Source organism: Anneissia japonica, unplaced genomic scaffold (assembly GCF_011630105.1).
Source record: "Anneissia japonica isolate Jap-2015-1 unplaced genomic scaffold, ASM1163010v1 scaffold288191_len216021_cov166, whole genome shotgun sequence".
Lineage (NCBI taxonomy): Eukaryota > Metazoa > Echinodermata > Crinoidea > Comatulida > Comatulidae > Anneissia > Anneissia japonica.
This window is the reverse complement of record NW_022756005.1, coordinates 42397-50120: the sequence shown is the minus strand read 5'-3', so window position 1 is coordinate 50120 and position 7724 is coordinate 42397. Positions and strand designations below refer to the sequence as shown.

The following is a 7724-nucleotide window of genomic DNA, read 5'->3' as shown; positions in this document are numbered from 1 at the left end:
TTAAAGTAAAATGGTACTCATCTTCAACTAAATTTAATGTACAATGTTTGCATAATCTATCTTTTTTTTAATCAATTTTTGACCATCTACCAGTTTCAATTTCTAATTCAAGGACTCCTAAACGCAACCTAGTGACAATAAAATTTTGTATATGCATTAGGTATAGTTAGATTGTAAAATTATATTTAAATGTCACATAATACTGAATTCTGAAAAGTAAATGAATTTGTTCATGAAAATTATGAAGTTCAATATCAGTTAGACGAGTAGTTATTTCAGATATAAAAGCAACATTGTTCTCAACATATTGTTCATACCAATTTATACCAAAACCAATTTGAACATAATTTCTCCTTAATAAAGTACAACCAAGATTTATCGTTGGACTGTAATCTTCTTAACTGGAATCTATAACAACTGTAAATACAACTTTTATTATCTGCATTAATTAAACGTAACCAATAACGTAAAGCATTTCTAATACCAGCAACAGAAAGTGAAAATCTCCCGCATTCACCCATAACTGCAATAGTTGGAGCTGTGCTGCCTATTCCTAAAATAAATCTGCAAAACCTAGAGTGAAATTTTTCGATAATTGGTATGTCATTGATTCCCCAGATCTCACTGCTATACATTAATATTGGTACTATTTTTACATCAAAAATTTTGTTCCACATATGTATTGGTAAGTTGCCAAATCGGTTATGAATTAATCGTTTTAAAGTAAAAAGAGCTTTGTTTGCTTTTGTACAGTTATAAGTAATTGCATTCGCCCATGTGCCATTTGAATTAAACACTACACCAAGATAATTGTAAGATTTAACTACTTGTAATAAAACTTCTTTATAATACCATTTTTCTATTTTTTAAAATTTCCCCCATTTTAAAAACGACAACATTACTTTTTTCAATGTTAACAGTAAGACCCCATTTATCACAAAAGACAGCCAGTCTGTTTAAAGAAGATTACAAACCAAAAACAGTGTCCATTCATAAGAACAAGGTCGTCTGCATAAAGTAAATGGTTAATGAGAAAACCGCCAATTTGAATTTTATGTGTACGTTCCGATGTATTTAATATTTTACTTAAATCGTTAATAAATAAATTAAAAAGAAAAGAGGATAGAGGTGACCCTTGTTGAATACCAATTAAACATCTGAATTGATTACTGATAATACTTCCAACTTTTACATGGGCAGAAAGTTTGTCATACATTGAAATAATAATGTTAAGTATATTTTGTTTTAAACCTTCTTTCTTTAATTTAAATATAAGAAACTGATGATCAATTGAATCAAAGGCTATTTTTAAATCAATAAAGGCAACATATACTCTTCCTCTTTTTTTTGATAAATATTATATTTATTATGTAAAGAAAAACCTTACTAAGTAGTGGAATCAATGAAATGCCCCTATAATTACTGGGATTATTTTTGTTACCCTTTTTGTAAATCGGGTAATGAGACTTGTTGCCCATTGGGTAGGATATATTCCCGTTTTAAATATCACGTTATAAAGTTTTGTAATTAAATCAATAACAAAATCTGGTGAGTGGATAAAAATTTCAATGATTAATCCATCAATTCCTGGTGGCTTTCCTCTCTTTTGTAATGTAAAAGCTTGTTGTACTTCATCAACGGATATTTCTTCATTTAAATTGTTTAAGTTTCTATTAAATTCCACTTGAAATAGAAGGGCCTATATGGAGGGACTTTGCCATATGAAGGGTTCTTACCATGGGGGGCAGAGGTAAGAAACTTTTCGATTATGGCACCTCTGGATGGCCAGAAATGGCACTCTCAGATTTTTAATTTGAATATACTGTAATTTTCCTTTTTTCTCAAATTTTTTACCATTTTAAAAGATTTAGGGGGGGGGGGCAGGCCGGCTGGTATTCAGTTATCGCAATGGACAATGCTGCTGATACGCATAATAGTACTTCACAATTCTTATCATATCAAATTCTAATGATTTATAGTATCATCATACCACGGAATGATGTGAGGATTATTAAATACATGGCATTGAGTAGGACTAGTAGATCGCATTAGCACAAAGAAATTATGTTAGCATTCCGATTGTTATGGGTAAATAAAATTTATAAAGAGTGTATCGATAGAAATGAATATATAGATTCATAAATACGGTATATTCACACAATAAACATAATACTATAGGCCTATCTATAATCTTCATACAAACATTTTTCATGATATAATATTTTTTAATTGATTGATTGAATTTATTCGATGCTCAACATGCATAAGCAAGATAACTAATGGAATGAGATCAAGAAAAGCAAAAATTACCGTAATGAGCATCAGGAACGCCCATTAGGCGAGAGTCCAGCCCATTTCCAATGAGGTCCAATTTAAATATACACTGTCTGTCTTGAGCTGTAAGATAAACAATTTAATTCCATAACTGAATAATTATATTTAAGTAAGTTACAAACTAAAGGCCCCGACGAGGGGGGGGGCTGCGAGGGGCTAGTGGAGCGAATCGAGTCTCACTTGGGTGGGAGCCAGGGGGGCCGCCTAGGGCCCCAGTAGGGTCCAGGGGGGCGAATACCCCTGGAAGCCACAGATATTTGATGAATTATGGCGAATATTTTATTACTTATTTGATAGACATCGAGTTACTATAATATGGCTTCATGTAGGCTATGCTTTCTAATGTTGAAATCAGCTTCCAAAACTAAAACATTTTTAATGAAACAAGAAACAAAGAGTATGCAATGTAACCATCTAATTAAGTGAAATTCAATATTTTGGAAATTCTGCATGACATCTGTCAACCACGCTTTCATGGTCGAGGTTGCTTCACCTATCACGATGTATTCCAACCATGAGGCTATCTAAATGAGCATTTGTCATAACAGAACACAAATTATTTTTAATTAGTCTCACTGAATTATTATTATTATTATTATTATTATTATTATTATTGTTATTGTTATTGTTGTGATGAAAAGTTAACACAAACAATATTGTAGCTAAACGAATATTACATGTAAATATTTGTTTTTATTTGTTTGTTCCCCGACAAAACTTATCGTCTTCCCCGAACGGGGGGGGGGGGCCTATGCTTCCCGAAGGGGGGCTATAGCCCCCCTCTGGCGCCACCACTGCAACTACATATATGAATGACAAAATTGTCTTTCTGTCAATTAACAGACAGTTATATTATAACCAGTGCTATATTCTTATTTATACATAGACTCTCAAATTGGCTGGTAGTGTCGATTTAAGGATTTTGTAGTAAAATGTTCATAAAATCAGGAAAAATGAGAAAGATGTCGATAGGGAGTCCAACCATTCTGATCGGGGTCTAAAACAAGGGGATGCCTAGAGTCTTGTTCAGGGTTACGGAACAAAATCCCTGGGGTGAGGTTCATGAGGAGAAATATTACGGTACAGGAACGCCCATATGATTTTTTACCACAATTGGATTGGCTATCAAAATATATCTGTTTGGATCGGCAAATTAATGTCGTAGAGTCGGACGAGGGAGTTGATGTTAGTTTATAATTTATGGTAACTCAGACTACATGAGCAAGGCTAGTTGCGTTTCAAGTTAAAAATAATGTTTAGTTTACAGCAACATGTGCTACTGGGGACCAGACCCGGGATTTATGAATCTTAAGTTAAAAAAGTTAAGATGTCCCTACAGCAAATATCTTAAGCTGATTTATCAAACCATCTTAGCAAAACTCTTAGCTTAAAAATTGCCTTATATGGCGCATACGTACAATCGACTTTTGAAATTTAAGCATGAGCTAGGTAATATTGATAAATTTGACTTAAGCAAAAAGAAAAAAAAAAAAAGACAATTTTAACCGATTTTTAAATCTGACCCCAGCATACTAACTTACGCGGAGTATATAAGGACAGGCTGAAGTTATTTAATTTATTCCCTTTGGAGGTCAGAATGTTAGCCGTGTTGTACTTTTTGCTAAATATTTTTCCTCTAATTGCCCTACAAGTGTGACTTATCCTTTTTTTCTTTTTTGAAAATCCCATAGATCCCTCTAATCAAGGACTGGTTAGGACTACATTATTTAGAAAAAAAAAATCGGTTTTCATTAAGGCAGCTAAATTGTAGAAATCTCTTCCTCCTAGCGCCATTTTCTGTTAAATGGTCTGCTGCCATAGGCATAGATCCCGGGGGGATGGGGATATATCCCCACAATATTTGACAAGGGGGATGGTCCATTGTATCATCCCCCCCCCCAATATTTTGACTATGTATGGGATAAAATGGAGATTTACACACTTCAAAAGACTGTCACAGAAATAATTTGCACTGTATTATGCGCTTACAAAGATGAAAATTATCATAATGTATTAATGTTAACAAAATTATTTTATCTGGTACCAATCTAAGCTCTTCTTTCCTTAGATGTTAGATGTGCTGGCAAAGAAAGCCACATTTCACACTGAAGGGTGTGTTCGACATCAGTAATGTTATGTCAATTCCAAGAATGTTTAAGGTTATATCGGTTGATAAGGAATTAATTGATTAGGCCTATAATAGCAAATTGCATCAATTTATGTTGCAAAAACAAGGTTTCCAGCTTCAGAGGGGGCACATCTCCTGTCCGCACAAGGGCACATATTGGTGCTAACACCAGGCGCGTAACAGGGTTCTTGGGTCAGAGTGGGTATTTATTTTTTAATTTTTTTTTATTTTTTTAATTTTTATAGAGGGTAACCCTTCTAGTTTAGCCCAGTAGGTTAACTGATATTCAGGACCTCTTTAATAACATTAACGAACAGTACAAACAACATCATTACAACAACATCATCATCATCATCATCATCATCATCATCATAATAATAATAATAATAATAATAATAATAATAATAATAATAATAATAATAACAAAAATAATAATAATAATAATAATAATAATAATAATGATAATGATAATGATAATGATAATAATAATAATAATAATAATAATAATAATAATAATAATAATAATAATAATAATAATAATAATAATGATAATAACAGCAACAACAATCCTCATTCACCATCTATACACATTGAGGCCCTTCTTTTAAGTTAAAATGATCTATCTTAAATTTGTCCTTCTTGAGTTTGGGACTATTATGTGTTTAAATAACTTAATAGGATAAAACTAAAAAAGCCCTAAAAAAATGCGCGCCAAGCGCGCAAAATATTTTTGTGTTTTTAATTATAATTTCATCGGAAAATGTGCAATTTATAGAGAATTGGCCTACCGTAACAAGAAATGCGCGCAAAGAATTTGAGAATTTTAGGCACTTTCAGAGGGTGCATTTGTCAAGGGGTGGAGAAAGATTTTCCAAAGATGGATATTTTCCCCTTGTCCCCCAGTGTTTTTAATGTTAATTTCGTTGGAATTGATCAAAACAAAATTTTTAGAGGAAATTGGACCATGTTAACAAGAAATGCGCGCGAGCTTTGAGGTTTTTAGGCACTTTCAGGGGATGAAAAGGCATTTATAAAGGGGTGGGGAAGATTTTTCAAAGATAGATATTTTCACCTTTTTCCCCAGTGGTTACGCCATCGGGCAGCATAGATCAAAGGAGTTTTGAAAAGGACAGTTTTTAAATTGGAGAAGGGGTTGCAGGGTGTTGTGAGTCTGGTCATTATGATATCTTATCTTCTCTTTTTCTTTCCTTTTCTTTTCCTCTTCTTTCTCTTTCCCTCAACCTCCCCTATTTCTTTTCTCTTATTACCCAGCCCGGTACGACGGCTTGGTCAACCCGGTAAAAACCGTCAGGGGAGGGGCAGTTTCCCCCTGCCCCCGCCCCGCGCCTGTTACGACGCCAATCATCCCCCCCAATGAAAAATACTTTCCTACGCCACTGTCTGCTGCCTTATCCTTGATTGAAAAATGGGAGCCCTCTTGCTAACATTGTTTTCAAATTCAGGCTTTTTTGTATTGCTTTTACTTTCATGTATGAATTACATTTTATCATACGATCAGTGGACTACCTTTGGTGTTGGGCCTTGTCCATGTCTATAGGCACTCTCCAAGTAAATTCATCCATTGCATATTATTCATCTATATGTCGAATTGGTAATAAATAAATAAATTTACACATGGCCAAATAGAGAGTGAGAGAGAGGGGGAGGGAGAGAGAGAGACGCTCAGCCATGTACGGTTCATGTCTGGTTTTTAAAAAAGTATCTGTATTTCAAATGTATTGTAAATGTAAATGTATCACATTTCAACTTTCTTTTGGAGGGGGCCGGTACTTAAATTTTCATTATTATTATTATTATTATTATCATTCTTATTCTTATTCATTATTATTATTATTATTATTATTATTATTATTATTATTATTATTATTATTATTATTATTATTATTATTATTATTATTATTATTATTATTATTAGGCCTATTATTATGTTTTTGAATTATTTTCTTTTATTTAACCAGTAGAAACGTGTTACTAACCTGCAACGTTTCAGATGCACTTCGGCTATCCTTTCTCAAGCATTGGTTCTAATGCTGGTCAACACCCGGCCTATATACGTATTACACCGTGTATATAGCAGTGTTGACCAGCATTAAAATCAATCAGGTTAGTAACAAGTTTGTACTGGTTAACTTGAATCCGCCACTGGGTACTTCAGCAAATGGAGAATCTATACCACCTCAGCCCCACCATGGTTATGGGGATGAGACAAGAAAATTTGTGATTATGGCACCTCTAGATGGCCGGAAATTACACTCTGAGACTTAAAATTTGAATATAATTTTTCTTATATCTATCTCCATTAAAAAAAATTGAACAATTTAGGCACCCCACCCCCCTCCCCCTTGAACGCGCCACAGATTTCTGAACAAAGTCGAAGTCGAGATTGCTTCCACGACCTCAATGAATTATTTACCATGAGGGTTATCCTGATATGGGTTCCCCGACAAAAGCTTCACTTTTCCCCTGATGGATAAAAATGACCCTTCTATGTAGCCCGGAAATGATACTCCAACTGTGGCGGGTCCAGAAAGTCGAAATAGAGGGGTCCCAGTGAAGGTCTTGAGCAAAAAGAATGTCCACCTACCGCAGCCCCACAACTGTTGCTGAAAAAATTAATTATGATTATGGCACCTCTAGGTCGCAGGAAATGGCACTCTCATAATAAAAGTTGAATAAAATTTTGTCTGTTTTCTCCATTTTTTTAATAAGTTTGAAAAATATAGGAGGATGGGGGCCCATGCTGACTGGGTTCTTCCTTGAATCTGCCACTGTTCAATATAACACTTGACATAGCCTATCATTTTGTTTCACAAATGATTAATTCCTGATGTCAAGCGAAAGATTTTTTTTATTCGAAAGATTTTTTTTACTCAATACAGTTTTTACAAAATATAACACATTAACTACAATGTACTGTAAATTCTGTAGTTAACCTTCAGAAAACTTTATTTTAAAAAATGGCCTAATCAAGTATCTTATTGTTTTCGTTAAATCAGATGGAATTTAATTGTGGTTATATTACGCTAGTTTAAAGGTTTACTGTAAGCCAATCAGCTACACTTGCTATACACCTTCGTGTTTGGTTAGCGTAAAGAGAACTAGAGCGTCACTCGAAGGCAGAGGATTTTTCCTTCATGCTCGAGGGTGGGTTTCAAGGAAACTTTACAGACGTGCGTATACAGACGTCAATCAACATTTGGTTGCTCAACTCAAAAAGGGAACTTGTAATGTTAGTTATAAA

At 33.9% G+C, this 7724-nt stretch overlaps 1 long non-coding RNA gene across 1 annotated transcript in view; it reads right to left on the bottom strand.

Annotated features, from left to right (window-relative positions):
- LOC117123823 overlaps positions 1 to 7724 on the bottom strand; it is a 9782-nt gene that overhangs the window by 707 nt on the left and 1351 nt on the right. Inside the window, exon 2 of the long non-coding RNA XR_004447892.1 lies at positions 2311 to 2397. This is a non-coding gene — a long non-coding RNA (uncharacterized LOC117123823). The remainder of the gene's footprint in view (positions 1 to 2310; positions 2398 to 7724) is intronic.